We start from the raw sequence: 15,670 nt of genomic DNA, 5'->3' as shown, positions 1-15,670 counted from the left end.
TTTGGGCTGCGGACCCCCATCTGAAAACGTGTTGTGCCAGGGACCCCCATCTGAAAACGTGTTGTGTCAGGGACCCCCATCTGAAAATGTGTTGTGTCAGGGACCCCCATCTGAAAACGTGTTGTGTCAGGGACCCCCATCTGAAAACGTGTTGTGTCAGGGACCCCCATCTGAAAACGTGTTGTGCCAGGGACCCCCATCTGAAAACTTGTTGTGCCAGGGACCCCCATCTGAAAACGTGTTGTGTCAGGGACCCCCATCTGAAAACGTGTTGTGTCAGGGACCCCCATCTGAAAACGTGTTGTGTCAGGGACCCCCATCTGAAAACGTGTTGTGTCAGGGACCCCCATCTGAAAACGTGTTGTGTCAGGGACCCCCATCTGAAAATGTGTTGTGTCAGGGACCCCCAGAGGAGAAGATTTATGTTTACCAGACAAATCTAAATTATTCAAAATGCTCCAAACATTTTCAATATTTTTCTCTTTTCAAAAACAGCAGATCTACAAGCTCACAGCGCGGCACAAGGTGCCGCGCTGTGAGCTTGTAGAGCTGCTGTTTTTGTGTTGCCAACGCATAACATTATAAAATGGTTAACACATGGAACCATTTATTATCTTTGGGACCCTAAACTACACTGTAAAATTATAAGAGTTCATTTAACTCAGAGTCACAGACCTGTAAGGGTCCATTTGGTTCCATTTAAACACTCTCAGAGTTACAGACCTGTAAGGGTCCATTTGGACCCCTTGGGGGTCCCCAGACCTGACATTGAAAAGCGGTGGTCTAGACCAGTGGTTCTCAAAGTGTGGTCCGGGGACCCCCAGGGGTCCTTGAGGGGGTTCCAGGGAGGGTTTAAAGTTAAACATATATAAATTGACATTTTCAAAATGGCAGACCTACAAGCTCACAACGTGTGAACTTGTAGATCTGCCATTTTCAAATACATCTTGGAACACATTTTGGAATATGTTTTGAAACATTTTAATAACACAGATCTTGTATGGGGGTCCCTGGTACAACATGTTTTCAGAGGAGGGGTCCACGGAAATCCTCTCTGACACCAGTTCACTATCGTCTCCTTTTCTTTGATTCAGTCATCACCACAGGGAGATCAGATTACATCAGATTACATTAGATTAGATCAAATCAGATTACATCAGATTACATTAGATTAGATCAGATCAGATTACATAAGATTAGATTACATTACATTAAATCAGATTACATAAAATTAGATTACATTACATTACATTAAATCAGATGCTGCACAAACCTCCACTCCACAGATGTATAAATATGTATCATAAATCATCATACTGATGATGATGATGTAAATATCAGTGTCATACGTGTGTCTCTCATGTAGAAACACACTCATGTATTTGATATAAATATGTATCATAAATAGTGATGATGTAAATATCAGTGTCATACGTGTGTCTCTCATGTAGAAACACACTCATGTATTTGATATAAATATGTATCATAAATAGTGATGATGTAAATATCAGTGTCATACGTGTGTCTCTCATGTAGAAACACACTCATGTATTTGATGTCTATTTGACACAACAGAGTGAGGAACAGTGTGTGTTTGACTCCGGATTCAAACATCCACTAAATGCATTCATTCATCAATGAAGTCAAATCATTCATTGTTTATCTATTGATTCATTATTAGATCATTGTTTCATTGTGTTTTCATTCCATATTATTCTCATTCTTCATAATGTTTCATTTCATGTGTTATTGTACGATCATTAAAGATGACATCATCTTCTCAGAGAGAGAGATTATTGTAAGGTCATTTGTAGAAATAAACTGTAATTGTTTAATAAATGTTTTGAAAGTCTGTCGTTGTTCCTGTGTATTAATATTATTAGGACATTATTTATGTTGCTTGCAGTGGTGGAAAGTAACTAAGTACATTTACTCAAATACTGTATTTTCTTTTACTTTACTGCAGTATTTCCAAGTTATTTTTTACAATTTTACTTCTACTCTACTACATCTCAAAGGCAGATATTTTTACTCCACTACAATTATTTGAACACTTTAGTTACTTTGTAGATTTTTAGTATTATAACAAAAACACTTCAGACCTATACACTTCCACAATTTGAATGTAGCTGATCTACAAGCTCACAACGCGTCGCTTTGTGACGCGTTGTGAGCTTGTAGATCTGCTATTTTCAAAGGATTTTTATTCATCTATATATACAATTGAGATGCAGGCGCATGCGCAAGTAATTTGACTCATTTGTTTGTTTGTTTGTTTGTTTGTTTGTTTGTTTGTAAGTTTGTCTAAAGTTTGTCACAAACTGCGCATGTTTGGCGAGGCAGCGAGAGATCATGTTTCACCGGCGTGGACTGCTTCTGCTATGCGCTCCATTGTCTCACACACACACACACACACACACACACACACACACACACACACACACGGAGCAGGGTCTTTGTGAAATCCCGAAGTGGAGTTTTGGTCATTGGAACGGTGCACGTGTCCTTAAACCCTCTGGCTCTGTACTTGGTCTGCTCTTTTTTTACCTTCTAAACCGTTGCCAAAAATATCTGATCTACCATCTCACAACACACTGTGACGCATTGTGAGCTTGTAGATCTGCTATTTTATGCAAATGTTCAACTATATGGAATATGGATGCTAGGGTTCAAGTGGTTCATGTAAAAAACTTACTGTAGTAACTCTGAGGACCCCCTAGAGGACCCCCTTTAGTAACTCTGAGGACCCCCTAGAGGACCCCCTTTAGTAACTCTGAGGACCCCCTAGAGGACCCCCTTTAGTAACTCTGAGGACCCCCTAGAGGACCCCCTGTAGTAACTCTGAGGACCCCCTAGAAGACCCCCTGTAGTAACTCTGAGGACCCCCTAGAGGACCCCCTGTAGTAACTCTGAGGACCCCCTAGAGGACCCCCTGTAGTAACTCTGAGGACCCCCTAGAGGACCCCCTGTAGTAACTCTGAGGACCCCCTAGAGGTCCCGGACCCCTTGTTGAAGACTTGAACACTCTCTCAAACTTGTTCATGTCAAGGACCCCAAAATTACATGTATTTGACCGCGGACCCCCATCTCAAAATATTATTTTGTTCCAGGGACCCCCCCCCCCCCCCCCCAGAAAGATTTGAGTTACAAATGTTCCCTTTAAAAATATGTGTATTAAAATATTTGTGTGTAAATATAGTGTTCCTCTGGAGTGAGTGTGTAAATATAGTGTTCCTCTGGAGTGAGTGTGTAAATATAGTGTTCCTCTGGAGTGAGTGTGTAAATATAGTGTTCCTCTGAGTGAGTGTGTAAATATAGTGTTCCTCTGGAGTGAGTGTGTAAATATAGTGTTCCTCTGAGTGAGTGTGTAAATATAGTGTTCCTCTGAGTGAGTGTGTAAATATAGTGTTCCTCTGAGTGAGTGTGTAAATATAGTGTTCCTCTGGAGTGAGTGTGTAAATATAGTGTTCCTCTGAGTGAGTGTGTAAATATAGTGTTCCTCTGAGTGAGTGTGTAAATATAGTGTTCCTCTGGAGTGAGTGTGTAAATATAGTGTTCCTCTGAGTGAGTGTGTAAATATAGTGTTCCTCTGAGTGAGTGTGTAAATATAGTGTTCCTCTGGAGTGAGTGTGTAAATATAGTGTTCCTCTGGAGTGAGTGTGTAAATATAGTGTTCCTCTGAGTGAGTGTGTAAATATAGTGTTCCTCTGGAGTGAGTGTGTAAATATAGTGTTCTTCTGGAGTGAGGAGCTGGGATGCATGTCCCACGGTCTCACCAGGTCATGCACTTAGTTCGTGTTGCTGTCAAATCTAGATATTAAAACTTGTGTCAGGTATGTTTATATCACCACCAGTCAGTCAATCAATGCAATTTGAAATGTCCCTCTGGAGTGAGTGTGTAAATATAGTGTCCCTCTATATATCTATATAGCTTTGCTGTTTGCATCTTCAATTAACCAATCTAGAATCCCCATGTCCAAGAGTGTAACATTAGCAGCTTCACCAGCGCTAGTTACGAGGCTGGGCAACGCTAGATAATTAACACCAGCTGTGCGTGTGTGCGTGCGCGTGTGTGCGTGCGCGTGTGTGCGTGCGTGTGTGTGCGCGCACGTGTCTGAGAGTGGTTCTGCTGGGGACCAGGGCGTCCCCAGCAGAACCTGCAGCAAAACTGAAATTGCTTTAGGACAAATTGCTTTAGGAAAGACCTGAAATTGCTTTAGGACAACCCGGCTCTTACGTGTCTGCTAAGGTACTGCGCAGCCTGTGTGGAGAGAGTCTCTTACGTGCGGTGTTTGGGAAACGGCACGTAGACCCTTCGTAAGGACCGCACATAAGTCCCTACGCAGCATCTCTTTTGGAAACGAGGCCAATGAGTGTTCATATGGCTGTGTATGGAAGACATGCAATAATATCCTGCTGTATTGTAACCCTATCAATCACTGGAAAAACAACCCAACGTTCATCTAGAGTACTGCTGATGATTGTAGAGTGGGCAATTAGACTGGAGCAAGCTCAGATAAATTATAAATTATAAGTTGTAGTTGTAACTATTACAAACTATTCATATCCAACACAAAGGTTTTTGCTAGGCAAAAATACACCCTTTCAATGCACTTATTGCCATGCATATAGGCTCACGTCTACACCTTTTGTCATTCATATGTATTGATGTTATAACATATGAAATGTAATGTTTTCATATTGGTCAAGGTGTGCTGTCACAATGTTTCCGCATTACATCTGCATGTTTTTATAGTGTGTGCGTGTCCGCGCATTTAACGCACGTGCACGAAAATGCACGTGCACGTGACTGCGCATGCATGTACGCTCCCCGCTTCTAAAAGTAGCACTAAAACACTGAACACACCCACATTGGATATGTTATCCAATTAATTATTGTTCATATTCCATCCTGATTGGCTAAGATTCACATCTAAAGTTTGCTGTAGTGGCTTGTTTGAACAAAATGCCGCAAATCATGAACGCAGCGTCCGAATGCAGTCAAACTTTGCACGCACATTCACACTATGTTGAGGAACAAATGCTACCCTTTTTAACATTGGCCTGTTATAGCGCCACCAGCAGGACTAATTTTGCAAAACACATTTTTGGAACACATCAACTTTCAATTCCAGAGCCACAAACCAACAGTCACTGAACATGTTTCACTGCCACACCGGGCCCCAACATGACAGCAACGTGTTTCACTGCCACACCGGGCCCCAACATGACAGCAACATGTTTCACTGTCACACCCGGCCCCAACATGACAGCAACATGTTTCACTGCCACACCCCCAACATGACAACAACATGTTTCACTGCCACACCGGGCCCCAACATGACAGCAACATGTTTCACTGCCACACCCCCAACATGACAGCAACATGTTTCACTGTCACACCGGGCCCCAACATGACAGCAACATGTTTCACTGTCACACCCCCAACATGACAGCAACATGTTTCACTGCCACACCGGGCCCCAACATGACAGCAACAGAGCTACTGTACATCTTGAACCACATCAGCACATGACACAAACAGCATCAAACACAAACAGCATCAAACACAAACAGCATACAACACAAACATCATACAACACAAACTGCAGCAGCAGCATCATCCAGCAAAGGAAAAGGAAAAATTAAGTCTGTCACAATTATTACATAATCACCTGAGCACAAGTATTTCAGATAATCGCAATACTTTTTCGGATAATCGACATAATAATTTCCATGTTGAAAAATGTTCATATGTTTTCAAACATTTACAAAAAGAGTGGAAATAGCAGACTGCTGTTTCCACTATTCATGTTTTTTTTAAGTATAAAGTTATTGAGTTATGCAAGTTATTTGTCATATCTGACCCGTGCACCTTTTGTTTACAAAGACAGACACATTTTTATTAATAATGTTACAATGTTCAGTGTACGATGCAATAATTAATTAATTCAGACTAGTTAATCCCAATTATTTGAGCGACAATTAATCGTCAAGTAAAATGTCATAATCGTGACAGTCCTAAAGAGGTTCCTCCCCTGCAACACCTCTGCCAGCCTTGAGTATCTGAAAGAAAGAAAGAAAGAAAGAAAAATTAATTCAAGTAACCGATAGCCACGTATACGTATACTTTATTCTGTCACAACATGCAGCCTAGTATACGTATACTGTATCCTGTCACAGCATACACAGCCTAGTATACGTAGAGCTTGTAGATCGGCTATTTTCACAATGTTTGCCTCTTTTTCTTACGTAACATTTGGCCAATTTAGTATTAAAAGTCATAATTGTAACTTTATAAATGTGCAAATACCCTGTATACACTTATAGGGCATAGCAGTGGCGGCCATTTTGTCACTGATAGAAAACCCATTAATGTTTCCCATGGATAATTCCGAAAATAGTTTTTATAAATGATGTTAAGCCTGGAACCAAGCCATCCAGGATCCTGATGAATGTGCCCAGTGGTGCAAAAAGCACTCAAAATCTTTACTTGAGTAAAAGTACCAATACAGCCATTTTCAAATACTCTATTAGAAGTAAAAGTCTGGTATTCAAACTTTACTTCAGTAAAAGAACAAAAGTATTGGCATCAAAATATACTTAAAGTACCAAAAGTAAAAGTACTCATTATATGCACAAAGCGTTACGATGTGTCACGTTGTGAGTTTGTAGATCGGCTATTTTCAAATAGCCTAACTAGGCTATAGGGCTGAAGTGGTATGTTTTGTAATAATAATCCAAATCTACAAAAAAAATTGTAACCAAAGTTTTCAAATAATTGTAGTGGAGTAAAATATTTGTCTCTTGGATGGAGTGGAGTAGAAGTAAAAGTATTGAAAATTCAAAATACTCCAGTAAAGTAAAAGCGCCTCAAAATTGTACAGTAGCCTACTTGAGTACATGTACTTAGTTACTTTACCACTGACTAGGCCTGCAAACACAGCTCAACCATACAACATATTCACTTCACATCACACAACAATGCTTCATCCTGACTAGTTGTTGCTTTACCAAGTAAAATAAAAGTGAAATTAAACACACAAATTCCATCAATTCCTTTAATGCTAAGCCGCTAATTAGCTAAGCTAAGTCACCTGCAGAAACTCACCTCAGTTTGGTCAGATGGAGAAAATGTCTCGTCACAAACGTGTTTTAGCAGCTTTCACCACTCTGGTAGCCTGCTGCAACCCTCCTGATTTCGTGTATAAAGGGGCGTGTGTATAGAGCCGGCGAGAGACGGCGCCTGATCCCATTGGTTCACCGATCTGTCCGTCAACCCCCGCCCCGTTAACACAACATTACGAGCGACGCCCACTGCACTCTGGTTGGTTGGGAAATGAAACACTTCCTCATACCCAGTACAGGCTATAGTTGGGCCAGGCTTTTATTTTTTAGCAAAACTAAGCAATAAAAGCCTGGAGATCGAGGCTACCACTCTGGTAAACACTGACAACTCTACACAACGTTCATGTGGAGTAAAGTTGCATTTGAGTTGTTTATTTTGCTCTTTTACTTCCAAATTTACCAGAGCTTGTAACAAACTACACACACTGTGTGTGTGTGTGTGTAAGGTGGGGGGGCGAGGCTGACAATTGGAGGACTTATAAAGCCCGCCCCTCCCTCCCTGCTTCCTAGGGAGTGTGGAGCAATAACTAACTACCTCCCAGGGCAGGGTTTCTCAAAGTGGGTCCCCCGTGGCCAGTGGTGTGAAGTAACTAAGTACATTTACTTAAGTACTGTACTTACGTATTTTCACTTTACTGGAGTATTTCCAAATTTCAACACTTTTACTTCTACTCCACTACATCTCAGAGGAAAATATTGTACTTTTACAATTATTTGAAAACTTTCGTTACTAGTTACTTTGCACTTTAGATTATTACATTATAAAACATACATTAGCCACTTTAGCCCTATTTTATATATAGGCTATTTTCAAACATTTTTGTACTTTTACTTTTGGTACTTTAAGTACCTTTTGATACCAATACTTTTACTCAAGTACATTTTGAATTCCGGACTTTTACTTGTAACGGAGTACTTCTGCATTGCAGTATTGATACTTTTACTAAAAAACATTTGAGTAGTTTTTCCACCACGGGCCGTGGCACCCTAGGGTGCCGTGACACAAGTCCAGGGGTGCCACAGCAGGATGCTTTGATAATATTTGGAATTCATCAATATCACTTCAGTTTAACCACTTAGACTTAGTAAACCGGACCTCACTACGTTCTTTTTTGATCCACAGCAAAAATCTTTGCCAAAAATGACAGATCTACAAGCTCACAACGTGTCGCCCTTGCGACCTGTTTGTGAGCTTGTAGATCGGCTATGTTTGGCTAATGTTCCTCCTAGAATAGGGATGCTGGGGTTCAAGTGTTTAAACGTATAGTAGGCCTATAACGTCAATCTGTCCTAAATCCTAAAGGAAACTGATATTCTCTCAAGTTTTCTCTGTGACATGCTGTATCTTAGGGGGAAAGATTGACATATTTGCGTAGCGTAATTTGACATAAATGTAAGGTGCTATAAAGTAACGATGTTATTCAGGGGTGCTGTGAATGAAAAGGTTATTTACAGGGATGACCTGAGACATATATATATATATATATAAAGTGGTTAAAATGATAGTGACACTATATTAACGGTGCATCTGCACTAATTTAGCTGGTGTGATGCATAGACATATAAAGGTAGACGCCTCCTCCAGCTCTGAAGCGTCTGTATCTCGGGCGCGCTTCCGCACAGCTAGCGGGAAACTTCCGCGTGCATCACAGAAGGGGGCGTTCGGTAGGCCAATCAGAGGCAGGTGGGGGCGGGACGACTAGATTCTGACAAGTCCGGGAAAAGACGCGCTGTGATTGGCCAGTAGTCAATGCACTGTGATTGGCCAGTAGTCACTTTGAGTAGCAGCTTCCCCTGCGGTAGAGCCTTGTATTGGATACAGGTCGCTCCAATGAACTGCAGAGACCAATGAGGTGTCTAGGTTTCTATATCTATGGTGTGATGTCCCACTCTAGGCTACAGTGGGTGTGTGTCAGTTGGGTTGCCTCCTAACTCTGCTTATTCCTAGGTGAGCAGGCCTGTAACCAGGCTTGATGGCTCATGGAGGGCACCTGGGCCCGGTGCCTCCAGAGCCTTCAAGTTCAGCTCATGTCATTCTCTCTTAAGAGAGACTCACAGAGACGACAGACCTGCCAGCACTCTTCCCTCAGTGCTCCATGTTCTTTTTCTTATTGGCTCGGCTTTCCATCCACACACCTGCACTACACCATATTCCACACAGCATAGTATACACGTTCAAATGTGGCGAGGTTGAAATAACAATATTTTGCTAATAGTAGCCGACTACGCCACCTGGGATTATGGAGCCCAGGACTCCACCAAAATCAGTGTAAAATACACAGAAACCAATGACATCAAACAGGTTCATTCACCAGGGGTTGAGCAGAATTGAACCACAACAAACCAAGGGTGCTAGAAACAGATGTATTGCCAAATGTACAAAATGATTCAAACTAAAGTATCAGGTGATCAGAGTCCTAATAGTAGCAATGTCCGTATGGTCCTTGTTTAAGGAGCAGAGCACAGTCCATAGAGTCCATACAGTTTATCAGTCCTTCTCCTCTTCTCCCAAGGGGTTCTCCTTTGAGGGTCAATACAATAATTCACATCAGTTACACTGTCCCACAACGGCCTACTGTCTACAACACTCAATGCACACACAAATAAGAGCTACAAAGTATTAAGTTTAACAGCATATAAAAGCATGCTCCAATGAATAATAAACCAGGCCAGGACTAGTGTTCACAAATGAATTAAATGTCCCAAACTGGAGCCTTCGACTGGGGGCTGAATGACTAATAAACACACAAACTAAAATAATGGATTTAAAAAAGCAGGTACACAGTGAGGAAGAAGTTATATGGCTGCTTATATCTAACCTTTATATTATACCATCCCTTATAATACTTCTACAATACATTATGATATGTGTCAGCTTGTAAGAGCCTAGATGTCTCCACTAGGCCTTTGGTACAGCCTATCTTGTTATGGTTCAGTTTGTCCTTCAGGCAGCTACAGTATAACTATGATCTCTGCCTTGTGCTCCAGGCAGAACTACCGTACCACTGACATGAGTGTTAATGTACTTCTGACCATGATATCATGTACATAAAGCATAACCACCTCCACCTAGAATATTGTCTCCCCTTCGACTTGATGCGAGGCGGACCTGTCTTTTGTTGTTCCTCCCCACATAGCAACCAGGAAGCTACGCTAGGGGAACGCTGAACACGCGTTCACACGCACACGTGATAATAGTTATTGTCCATGACGGAGGCGCGCCGACTCAGCAGAGCTTGAGGCCGAGGAGGCGCCCGAGCACCGCCAGGCACAAGAGCCCGCGCCGACCGGCCGATGGTCTGCTAGTCCAATCAGCGTCATCCGAGTTGTAAACCGATAGGGGGAGAATAGATCTTTTCATGGGTTACTATCCACGAGTCACGACACACATGTGTGCGTGTATTCTAGCTAAATGATGGAGAGTTGGTAACCAATGGACCCTTATAGACCTGTAAGGGTCCATTTGGTTTCATCTTATACTCTCAAGAGTTAAATCATTGAGAAAATCATCTGTTTTACCAACATTAATACAGCATGGATGGACAACATCCATGGTTACGCTTCGCTACTCCGACGCCTCGCTGCTCCGACAGCCGGAATCTGGGCTCAAAACGTCTGGAAAAAGAGCAGATCCACAAGCCTGTAAAAGGCTGTTGTCTTGGGGCGCAATACCGCCGGCGTCGTCCCCGGTCCCTGGTCCCCATCGGGGGTCCATGGACCACCTCCTACCCAGGGACGGTGGCTCCCGGGGCGGGTAGAGCGGGCGAGTGTGCACCCGGCACTGTGCCGTGAGGGACTGGGCTCCCTGGCCCCTGGCCTGTGTGGAAGGGAGAGCCAGGGAGAAGGGCCGACTGGTGCCATCTCGTAGGTAGGGACCATGCCCAGGAAGAGGCCTCCTCCTGGGGCAGCGATGGGCCACGGACCGCCCAAAATCCTGGTTAAATGATTCTAAGTCCAGGGCTCCCTCGAGGAGGTGGGCCCCTGCCTTCCTGCCTCAAGGAATTTTCTTGCAGGTGCCTGGAAGGCCGACCTATGCCATCGGGTAGTTATGCCCAGGACAGAGGCAAAATATTTCCAAGTCCAGAGTTCCCAGGAAGCTCTGGGCTCGAAGCCTCTCCCCTGCTTGAAATTTCGTATGGGGGGAGAGTGGCCACTTGTACCATAGGGTAGGTAGGGACCATGCCCAGGACAGAGGCACCTGCCTGGGGCAGCGATGGGCCACGGACCTCCCAAAATCCTGGTTCTCGAAAATATTTCTAAGTCCAGAGCTCCCAAGAAGCTCTGGGCTCAAGGCCTCTCCCCTGCGTGAAATGTCGCGTGGGGGGAAAGTGGCCACTGGTGTCAGCGGGTAGCTATGGACCAGGCCCGGAACCGGGGCACGGTCCTGGGGCAGTGTCGGCGCCGCGAGGGGTCCCTTGTCCTGGATCTCCGCGTCGTACCTCCCTGTCCCCTCCGAGATCATGGGTACCTTTTCCCCCCTCCCCGATAGCGGGGAGAGAACCATGCAATCGGAGGCCTCTTCCCATCGGGCCTATGTAAAGAGAGAGGCCTCTGGTCGGGCACGGCGGGTGGACGGGCGCCCTGGAGGTCCTCGTGGAGCCCAGGAGGATCTGGGCTCTGCCATGGCCCCCTCCTTTGAAATTCTCTCTCGGGAGTCTCGGCAACTTTTCCCAGAACGACTATGTATAGATGGAGCTTTGTAAATGTTGCTGAGTGTTTAGGTAGATATTTTTTCCCAGGAATAGAGTCCTTCCTGGGGCAGGGTTAGGGATCAGTAGTACGCAGCGGCCTGGAACATAGAAATAAAACTGAGCCACCGGGCGGGGCAACACTGTACCACTCGAAGAAGGACTACATAACTAAAAGGTGATTATTTGAAAGACATTGGAGTGAAACTCCTGTTTGGTCCCCCCCTCCTTATTGTTTTGTAATTTGAATTGTTGTATTGTACCTGTTCCCCCCCAGAATAGGGATGCTAGCGTTCATGTGGTTACAGACCCTGTTTTGTTTTTTTTAGCCTAATGCCTACTTGTTTAGTTTTCATATGAATCTTATTGTTTTGGGCCTAATGCCATTTTTGTTTTACTACTCATATGAAGCTCACTACAATGAGAAAGTAGACAAGGCACATCTGCAAATCCTGTCCGGTTCCCTGTGTGTAGGTCACTGTACAACAGTGTACCACTCAAAGAGAACTATGTCTAATTGTTGTATTGTACTTTTCCCCCCCAGAATAGCGATGCTAGCGTTCATGTGGTTACAGACCCTGTTATTGTTTGTATTTATTTTATACTGTGAATTACAACCGTGAACCTCTATTTTTCTATTTTGGACTTTTGCACTTGGAGTGAAAACAAGCCTATTGTTGTTACATATGCTGCTGTTGTGTGTGGTTGGAATCCAACCTGTACACAAGATGTAACAATAAAGTAAAACCTTGAACCTTTGAATTTTTTTTTATCATTATACTACTGTTATTACCTATGCTGCCTGTGTCTGTAGGAAACCAACGTTTTCCTCTTGTATAGAACTAGAAGTTCTGCCCGCTATGCGGGCAGAATTCTAGTACCCCCCCCCCCTAACCCCGCCAAAGAAAATGTCGTTTGGGGGTACAAAATCATGGGATAGAAAAATAATAATAATACAAATAAAAAAAAACAGAGGATCGCCCCTCCCCCCCCCCCCCCCCTTAGGGGTCCCTGGAGACCCTGGGGTCTCCAGGCCGTGACCTACAGACACGGCGAAGGAAAACTGTGAACACAGCCACGCATGCAAGATGTTGCACATGAACTCAGCAGCCGCACTGAGGCGCTCAAACACAAACACTCTGACATTAATCTTCACACAACAAACATCAGCAGCAAACATTCACCACAATGACAAACAAATTAGGTCCGCGCAAAAATAAGCGAGGGCTCGCTTATTTTGTCTTTCCCTCCCTCCCTCCCTCCCTCTCTTCCTCTCTCTCTCTCTCTCCCTCTGTCTGTGTCTGTCCGTCAGCGAAAATTATCTCTCGCTGTTTGGCTGACTATAGAGCATCGCAGTTCCCGCCCACTTCCTGGTTTTTCCTGGTGCCGGAAGAAAAAACTCAATGCATTTTTCCCATTGACATTTGCAAAAATATTTATATCTATTAATTTAAGCCTCGAATCAAGCCATCATGACTTTTTTCTGTGATTTTTTTTAAATTTTATATTTAATTATATGATATACTATATTTAATAAATACCCTTGTTTTGCCGTTTAAAAAAAAATAAATCACAGAAGCAAACGTTTTATTGTCACGATTCATGTCATGTCATGATGGCTTGATTCGAGGCTTAAATTAATAGATATAAATATGTTTGGAAATGTCAATGGGAAAAATGCATTGAGTTTTTTCTTCCGGCACCCGGAGGGGGCGGGAACTGCGATGCTCTATTCTCTCTCTCCCACCCTCCCTCTCTCTCCCTGTGTGTGTGTGTGTGTGTGTGTGTGTGTGTGTGTGTGTGTGTGTGTGTGTGTGTGTGTGTGTGTGTGGGGCGGGGGGGACAGCCATGACGCCGTGGGACTTTTGAGATGGCTATTGGCAAAATAGGTTGACTTATTCGGATACATGCGTGTGACTGTTGGCCTGTGACCCTGCCGGTTCTCTGAATTTTTATTTTTAAATAGGCTCTGTCATGATTAATTGACCACACATATGAAGTGAAACAACTGAATTATATCCAAACGATATGTTGTAAGTGAATTCCTTGCCTCAAAGAAGAAGTTTGAGAGCGTTTAATAAGCGAAAATAAGAAGTGCACCCTGACTCGCACAACCAACAATGGCTGCCGTTCGTATTTTTTTCAGGCTGCGAACGCGCCACCTGATTGGCCAACTTTTGCTGTCAATCACAGAACGATGAGCGACGTTGCCATGTCCAGGAGTTGTAAGCGTGAAGTGGGTGTAAATTGGTTAGAGAGTGCGTTGAATAATATATAACATGTATATGTAGAATATATTGAATATATTGAAAGGTCCATAGGCATAGGTATGTTAGTATATATTATATAGATCCAGCGTGTCTGTCCCCATCTGTGGTGTTTTTGGCATCAACCTGGTGGCTTGTTGCTGGCCTTTTGTCTGCCGGAGGAAAAATCACGGAGCGGATTGCGTATTACTGTCGCGCAACCTGGCAACGTCTTTGAGGCTCCTAAAAGGTCTCACCTTCCGGTGTGTCGGTAATGTGTGGGGAATTTTGTGTTGGACGGATTTAATTATGGTGTGAGGGGGCAAATGTGTGTTGAGCAATGAAAAGTGGACGAATAACTGCGTGAATGAATTGCGCACGTTGTGACCGGTGTTGTAGTGACATATGAGATGTTATTGTGGTTATTTCGCCGAAACAAATGATTACAAATGAAGTGCCTTCAGTCGCACCACAGGAAGGGCTGACTTTCCTCAAATGTAATATAGGATATACTGTGAAGTACAACTTTGAACCTCCAACTACATTGGAGTAATGTGTAATGTATAGAGAGAAAGAGAGAGAGAGAGACACACACACACACACACACACACACACACACACACACACACACACACACACACACACACACACACACACACACACACACACACAGTGAACTAACTTTGATTTATCATTTGATGACTTTGAAATAAGCTCAACTAAAGATGCACTTCAAAGAGATTGGAGTGACAACAAGCCTTTATGTTTTCTATCATTATTCTACTGTTATTACCCATAGGAGTGAAAACGAAAAGCATTTTTTTTTCTTTTCTCTAAAGCAACTACTATTGAGATGAATACTGTCACTGAAGGCAAAAATAAATGTCAAATCATTTTTCAAATAATATTTGAAGAAAAAAAAAAGTTGTACTAAAATGGCCATAACTCTGATTCTAAATAAATAGTGCTGTTTTTGGTGAAATCAAGCTGTATTCAACAGCCAATATCTCAAAAACGGAACATGCTATCAACTCTTTTTTTTCAACTTTTTTCCTGGTTAAAGCAGAGATTCTGATATTTCTTTTGAGATATTTGGTGTTTACATAGTGATAGCACAGCTTATACTGTGGTCCTTGAAAGATTAGTCAGAAAGCTTAAAAATGCTGGCACCAGCAACTCCTGTAAAAAACCTCTGGCATCCAATGTGTTCATTGTACTTCTATATATAGATTACCAAACTGAAAAGTCAGATGTATTCAGAACTGGAACTTTTTAGTTACTTGTACTTCTATAAATCGATAACTATGATTTATTATCGTTTACTCAAATAATTGTAGTTAGTACATGTACTTTTTATTCATGATTAATTAAATATATTTGTTATATCAACTCAAAATATGTATTTGTGCTAAATGGCTACGCTGAGCTTGATCGCCAAACCCCAAATTAGCCATCTTTACGACTTCAGCATTATTAATGCACAAATTTAATGACCAGAAGTCTAGCTTCACATTTGCACTTTTTATAGAATGTCAGAAGACAGATTCGTGCAGCATAGAGAATAGTTATACCCTTCCAGACGAGAGTCATATCCCGGCGGACACAGTC

The sequence above is a fragment of the Gymnoscopelus braueri genome (assembly GCF_963280865.1).
Source record: "Gymnoscopelus braueri genome assembly, chromosome: 15".
Classification (NCBI taxonomy): Eukaryota; Metazoa; Chordata; class Actinopteri; order Myctophiformes; family Myctophidae; genus Gymnoscopelus; species Gymnoscopelus braueri.
This window is presented reverse-complemented; position numbering follows the sequence as displayed.